We start from the raw sequence: 7,500 nt of genomic DNA, 5'->3' as shown, positions 1-7,500 counted from the left end.
CTCTGGATTAAGATTCAAGTCCACAAAGTATCGCCATCGCCTGTGTATTCCTTGTTTACATCAAGTACATCTAGTCATCTGGAGAAATCCTTGACTATTGCTGCGTCATAGCCTCGTTTGCATACACAAAAACAAAGATGGCAAATTTCAATGAACGAGTTGCCGGTCCCCTACATTTGCAAAGACTTATGGGATCGCCAGGGGGCAAAGAAACCTCCACTAGAAATATAAATCGTTCGAGTTTAAGAAGTAGTCATGGGTGTGCAGTGTATGGATGCGACAATGACCGTCGATATTCAGAGCGACAGATCAAACTATTAATGTCTTGAGGTTTTACTCTACTTGATCCAACAAAGCTTGAGACTTGAAATGGCAGCTTGAGAGAAACAGCTTCAAAGAACAAACTTCAAGGTCACCTACAGCACTTAAGTTTGCTTTAATCCTTTCGCCGCTGGATACCGTTGTGATACTTGCGAAAAGCCTTTTTTGTACGTGAAAGGTCAAGTTATCCAAACAAGGGAAACAATGTGAAATTGTATGCTTCGGTACCGCTTAAAGCAAAGCTCGGAAAGAGTGTCAAAACCGGATAATGTTCAATGTATACAGAAAACCGATTTAAACCAACCCGCTCCATGTTTGCAGTGTTACAGCAAAATCTTCCTGAAAAAACAAAAACCACCTCTTCCGAGCGTCAATAGGGTGGATTCACCAAATTCTTCAGGAATTCAACCTGCGGTTATATCTGACTTCAAACCATCAGCTATTTGTAATCAAGAACATACCTGTAAAGGCTTATTCTGAAAATGTGACAACCATGAAAACGGAAATGAAACCATCTTCAACTGAAACTAGCGAAAAGCGAATGTCGTCACATACAGTTTTTGAAACGAAAATCAAAACTGATCAGAAACTATTCCCTTCTTCAAACCGATCTAATGCTAATGAAACGCAATACACGGCTGAAAATAAAATTAAGATCAGTTGCCGATGTGAAATCATCTTCGACTGAAAGTGGAAAACTTAACTCGGAATTGCGCGAGGACCTGTCACGGCATTGCTTCACTGAAGGCTCGGAATCTGGCTTTGAATGCTGCTTTCGTTTTCCTTTCTTGTCGATGTTTTCTTTAGCCTTCACATTATTGCCCTCGTCTGGATAACCTTTCATATACAAAATGGGCTTCTCGCAAGTATCACAACGGTATCCACCGGCAAAATGATTAGAGTAAACTTTAGTGCTGTTGTTGGCCTTGAAGTTTGTTCTTTGAAGCTGTTTTTCCCAAACTGTCATTTCTTTGTTGGTTCGATGAGAGTAAAACCTCAAGACAGTACTAGTTTGATCTGTCGCTCTGAATATCGGCGGTCATCGTCGCATCCATACACTCACTGTACAGTGATCGCTACCACCAGTCCTATGACTACTTCTTAAACTCCAATGATTTATATTTCTTGAAATTCCTAGAAATACCTCTTATTGAACGTTTGTTATCTCCCAATTTTAACTAGAGCTTAAATCCTACAAATACTTATTTTTGAATGTTTCTAATCGCGTATTTTAATTCTGGCGATCTCAGAAGTCAATGCAAATATAGGGGAAAAGCGAAGGGGCCTGGGGACCGGCAACTCATTCATTTAATATTGCCCATTTTTGAAGCGTTGTGAGTGGTCAAGTATGACAATACAGGTAAAGAACTTTCGATTCAGAGAATCTTTTTCTAGGCCGTACTTTCCCCTTAATTGCTTAGTTTTCTCTACAAAACTTCAGAATATCTTTAAAAGTCCTAGGAGTGCTCAAGCGAGGTATGGAAGGTAAAGATTTCTTTTATTTCAAAAATATGTTGCTATTTGTTTGGGCTTTTGTTCACGATCGGTGATTTGATAGCCTCTCGGTTAAAGTGCCCCTGTGACCAAAAAATCAATTCATATTTTAATTTCTTTGGATTTCAAAACTTTGTTAACAAAACACTAAGTGACCCACGTTTTAAGCCTTGATTTCATAAAGGCACCTCTTTATTTTAACTGTAATTTTCCTATTTAATGGTCCGCCATTACTAACATTATGTTCTTGAGAGAGCTGGATCGAGGAGAAAATGACGTCAAAGGCTCACTAGTTTAAGAATGCAATACGTGTGTACGCCGCAGAATTAATATGCAGCACGGGGGTTTTGGGCTTTCAGACTTTTAAATTCACGCTTTGCATATATAATAAGCTGCGTTCACACGCTGAAATTTTAAGCTAGTGAGCCTCTGACGTCACTTTTCCCTGGATCCAACCGTCTGAGGTCCAATCGGTCAGTTTTGAACGTGAGTAATGGCGGACCGTGAAATCCAAAACTTACACTCAAAGTAAACGGCACTTTAAAGTGCCCCTGTGATCAAAAAAACCACTTCCTTTTTTCCTTCAGATTTTGAAAGTGTGTTTGCCTAACACCTGACTGGCAAAATTTTGAGCTTTGATTTTTATCCAAAGGCCGTTTACTTTGGGTGTAAGTTTTGGATTTCACGGTCCGCCATTACTCACGTTCAAAACTGACCGATTGGACCTCAGACGATTGGATCCAGGGAAAAGTGACATCACAGGCTCACTAGCTTAAAATTTCAGCGGGTAAACGCAGCTTATTATATATGCAAAGCGTGAGTTTAACAGTCTGAAAGCCCAAAACCCCCGTGCTGCATATTAATTCTGCGGCGTATACACGTATTGCATTCTTAAACTAGTGAGCCTTTGACGTCATTTTCTCCTCGATCCAGCTCTCTCCAGAACATAATGTTCGTAATGGCGGACCATTAAATAGGAAAATTCCAGTTAAAATAAAGAAGTGCCTTTTTGAAATCAAGGCTTAAAACGTGGGTCACTTAGTGTTTTGTTAACATAGTTTTGAAATCCAAAGAAAAATATGAATTGATTTTTGGTCACAGGGGCACTTTAACACTTGCCCTCGTTAACATTATGATATCTGTACTTATACAATAAACAAATTCTTTCATGGTTAGCTCGTTTGTACGATTTTTGTTACTGACTCGTTGTGAAGGATCGTTAAACTCACTCGTTCGCTTCGCTCACTCGTTCGTTTACGCGATCCTTTACAACTCGTGAATAAACCAACCATGAATCTGTATGTATCATGGAAATGATGACAAATTTTTTCGTAAAATAAACAAAAATTCGCCCAGTGCGAACGGGCCCTTATGAAGGGTTATACTGTTTGGGATTTAAAATTGTGGCCGTTGGCCGTATTAACGGGTGAACGCAGTAACGAGGGTTTTCTATAGTTTAGCCAACAATCATAGTAAGTCGCAATCGAGGGAATGGTTACCTTAAAACCTTTAAAAGGGAAACAATGTTGTCGAAATGGATGTTGAATTGACCGTGACCCTGCACAATCCTTTGTTTTCGCTTCGCACGGGTTTGCAGATCAGTTGCGCATAATTTAATTCGAAGGATTTGATTGATTATCTTCTCGAAAAAAGACGTGTTTTGATCAGGGTTAATGCCAAAAATACGGACACAAACATGAAACAAAGGAACTTGTCGAGTTTCATAACATTAATTTATAAAGTTCATGATACAACAAATCGCAACATCGGTATAAAAATTGAAAAGGGCAGTAAAGTGGGAACGAGCTAATTTTTCTTAGGTACCTTGGCCTTTTGTACGGAAGCCAATAAAGGACACACCTTTCCTAGTAATTTGACAACATATTACAAAAAGTAGCTCATCTAGCAAAATGTAATGCACTGCAAACAAAATAAATTCGCAAGCTATTGGCAAAATGAATCAGCTCGCTGCAAACGAAATAAGTTCGCAAGCTATTAACTATTTGAATAAGCTCACTGCAAATGAAATAAATTCACAAACTAACGACAAAATAAAACGGCACACTGCCAACAAACTTCAAGTTCATTGCAAACTATTAATGACAAACACGCAATGTCAACACAAATTTACGCGCTGCAACCAAAACATACTGCACGCTGCAAACAAAACGAAAAAGTGTGCGTGCGCAGGCAGATGCGAAGAACTGGAACCAACTGATTCGGCGTATTGGCGCCAATTTCCAGATAGGATTGCGTCGTTTCTGAGGAAGGAGATTCAGGCTGCAGTGAGGGAAGAAGTTTCAACTGTTATTGGCTCATCTACAGATCCCATACCAACAACGACTGGTACAACCTATAGGTCTTCTACTGCAGAAACACGAACTGGTGTTGGTCGCGATTCCCCTTCGACTTCAACCTCAAGCACCGGGGAGCGGACATTGCCGTTTGGAGAATTATATGCCCTTCGAGAAAAAGAACGTCAGGATGGATTCGTACCACCCAAAAAGAAAATGAAGAAGCAGCCTCTTGGCAAGCCGGCAGTCCCTGCAAAGCACATGGATGTAGAAGTAAAGGTGGGCATTGCGTCTCATTTTGATGGTGTTTTCAAGAGTCAACGTGGTAAGATGCACTCTATTACCATGAAATCGAACGCTGAGAAGGAAGATATCACACAAAAAGCCATTGCTAAGCACTCCAGCTTTGATCAGACTTTTGATGGAACCATCCCCTACGTTTTGCTCTTTCCTGATTTCAGCGAAGTAAACTTTGTTCCCTGAACAAAGGATCCATTTGTGTTGTCATCCACCTTGTGGAAATGCTGAATAAAGCCATTATTATTATTATCATCATCATCATCATCATCATCATCATCATCATCATCATCATTATTATTATTATTATTATTATTATTATCATTATTATAAACAGGCAACAAGCAAGGACTACCGTATGAAGCGCCTAACATGATTTTTCCTAATCCCATCTGATGAGTTTGCGAACAGAAACGATGACAGTGACGACAGTTCTGAGGATGAATCTGCAAACAAGGGAGGTCTTACGAAATGGCTCGCTGGGCGTGAACCAAAACAAACCATTATTGTTGGCGATGATGATGAACGCCACCTTGATGCTATGGCAAATCCAGAAGGTGGGTGTTATGATCAGTGTCTAACTTTTGCAGCAAGAGAGGCTTTTTTGTTGGCGCAAAATTGAATCGAGGTATTTGCAAGCATGTTTTCTATTCATTTACAATTCTTGAGGGTGTTAACCAACGCAAATGCAGCATTCAAGTCGCAAGTACATTTCTGTAATTCCAGATGCAGTTCACTGCTACAACCCTAGACAAAATTAATTTGATTGGGACACCACTGTGCACGACTCTCTGTACTCGCTATCTCATTCTGTTTCCCTCCCCCATCAATCAATGATGAACCCCTGGTACTCAGCAACACAACTTAAGTTTGGATATTCAATATTGAAAGAGAGGAAGAGGAGGTAAATAGCACATTTCACTCAATACAAATGTAAGTCTTTTGCTTACCAGGGTTTTGAATTATGCAGATGCTCTTGTTATCTTTGTAAAATAAATACTTCAATAAAATTAACTTTCTGGGCACTTTTTATAAATTTTAGCTGATATATTGGTTCAAAGACGGACCAGAAAAGGAGAATTAATTTAGTGCTGATTTATTTCAGATGCCAACAGTATTGATGACTTCCTTCTAAAATGTTCCGTAGACCAGAGTCTGAGCAGTCCGGCTGCTTGTGGTTGCAACGTAGTGGAAGAAACACTACTAAGTCTAGCTCCTAAGTCCTTGGAAGAGGCACTGGAACAGACACTGAATCAGTGGTTTTCCAATCGAGCAATTCACTTTCATCGAAATTACCAGAAAAAATCTAGTTAAAAGGGCATTTGATTGCTTAGAGGATGAAGATCTAAAACTAAGGGTAACAGTTAAGTTTATAGGGGAGGAAGCAGTTGATTCTGGAGGGGTAACAAGAGAGTTTTTTGAACTCTTCCGTGGTTTTAGTGTGTATAGTACACTTGTAAGGGGTGCATACCCTAATGTCAGTTTTAGGCACAACGTAGAGGCATTGAGCAAAGGCTTGTTTGAGCTGTTGCTATTGCACTGGTAAATGGTTTCCCAGGACCCAATTTCCTTACTCCTATAGTAGCAGGGTTTTTATTAGACATCCCTCAAGAACCACAATTGGAGGAAGTTCCATAATTACGTAACTAAACGTTCAAAACCTTGAAAATCGTCCTGGTTTATTGTTCTTTAGCCTTTGGCAAAATGAAGAAGCTTTTGAAACAAATTTCCTGCCTCTAGAACAGACGTGGGATGAACAAGACCATTTCTTTCCATCACATAGTGAAAGTACTGCTCCGAGATTGGGTCAGGTTCCTCATCGCCTCCCAGTTCTTGCAATTTATCTTCCATTTCCCTTAGCTTGTCAGAAACTGGAATTAAGCAGTCCCTTCGTCCGAATTCTTCTGGCAAGAAGTACATCATATCTGGCACTCCAGACACAGTAGCATACTTTGACTTTCTGATGCGGTGTGGATCTCATCGGTGAGGTCGAGAATGTCAGATTCGTGCAAATCATTGAAGAAATCAATCCATCAACTTAAGCGCTGTCTTCTGAAGTGTGACCAGTAACCTTCTCAGTATTCTTTGGTTTCTGGTACTGTTCACGTATTTATGAGCTTTGGAAGCTGCATATTCGTCAAGACCTTCTGCACGTAGGTTGCACTGCGTTGCAGCCAGTATTCCATTCTCAGTTCCACGGTCAGTGTACACACGTACTGGGCATCCATGGGCAACTTTAACACTCCTCAAGAAATATCGTGCAATTAAGCGTGGATTCTTGTTTGAACGTTGAGCTTCTAACCATATAATTCTCTGACGAAAGCTATCGACACACCCATGAATAGAAAAGCCCAACGGCTTTAGTGTATCGTATTCATCGATGTGCCAACAGAAATTAGCTCCTGGTGACACGTACATTCTGCGATGGAGACGCCAATGCTTCCTCTGTTCCACTCCACAAGGATCAACTTCCCTCATAAGCGACTCAACCAATCGTCGAGGAACATGAATTTTAGGTCTAAGACGCTGGACATGCCAATATAGTTCTGTAGCCACTGAGGCTATTTGGACCAGTGCAAATTTCGAGCATAATCAAGTCTTTTACGCGTTCGACAAGTTCATCATTCACAACACCCCGTCTTCTAAGCCCATAGTCTTTCAGTCTTCGTTTCAATGTACGTTCGTTCATATCTAAACGATGATGTTTTCCTAACATCAGCGTTATTTGCCTGTATGTAAGGCCTCTATTGAAATAATATTCAATAAGGTCTCTTTCGGATCCACTTGACAAACCTTCATTTAAAATTCCTTCTCCATCATCAACCTCAGCACTCGCCTCAACATCGCTAAAATAGGTGTCGTCAAAATTGGCGCCAATACGGCGCCAACCAATCAATTGGTTCCAGTTCTTCGCATCTACCTGCGCGCGCACACTTTTTCGTTTTGTTTGCAGCGTGCAGTATTTTTTGTTTGTAGCGAGTAAATTTGTGTGTATATTCTAATTCGCTTCCCCGTTCAACCGAATATAAAACATTTATCATGTAATAAGAAACCACTTATGGGGTGTGTCAACACGAGCCGTGTATAACCGTCT

The 7,500-nt window shown here is 40.3% G+C and overlaps 1 long non-coding RNA gene and 1 pseudogene across 1 annotated transcript in view; both read right to left on the bottom strand.

Annotated features, from left to right (window-relative positions):
* LOC138052187 (uncharacterized) overlaps positions 1-7,500 on the bottom strand; it is a 17,166-nt gene that overhangs the window by 8,309 nt on the left and 1,357 nt on the right. The gene's annotated exons all lie outside the window — the stretch shown is intronic.
* On the bottom strand, positions 6,075-6,998 carry LOC138051038 (uncharacterized; annotated as a pseudogene).

The sequence above is a fragment of the Montipora capricornis genome, chromosome 6, assembly GCF_036669925.1.
Source record: "Montipora capricornis isolate CH-2021 chromosome 6, ASM3666992v2, whole genome shotgun sequence".
NCBI lineage: Eukaryota > Metazoa > Cnidaria > Anthozoa > Scleractinia > Acroporidae > Montipora > Montipora capricornis.
This window is presented reverse-complemented; position numbering and strand designations above follow the sequence as displayed.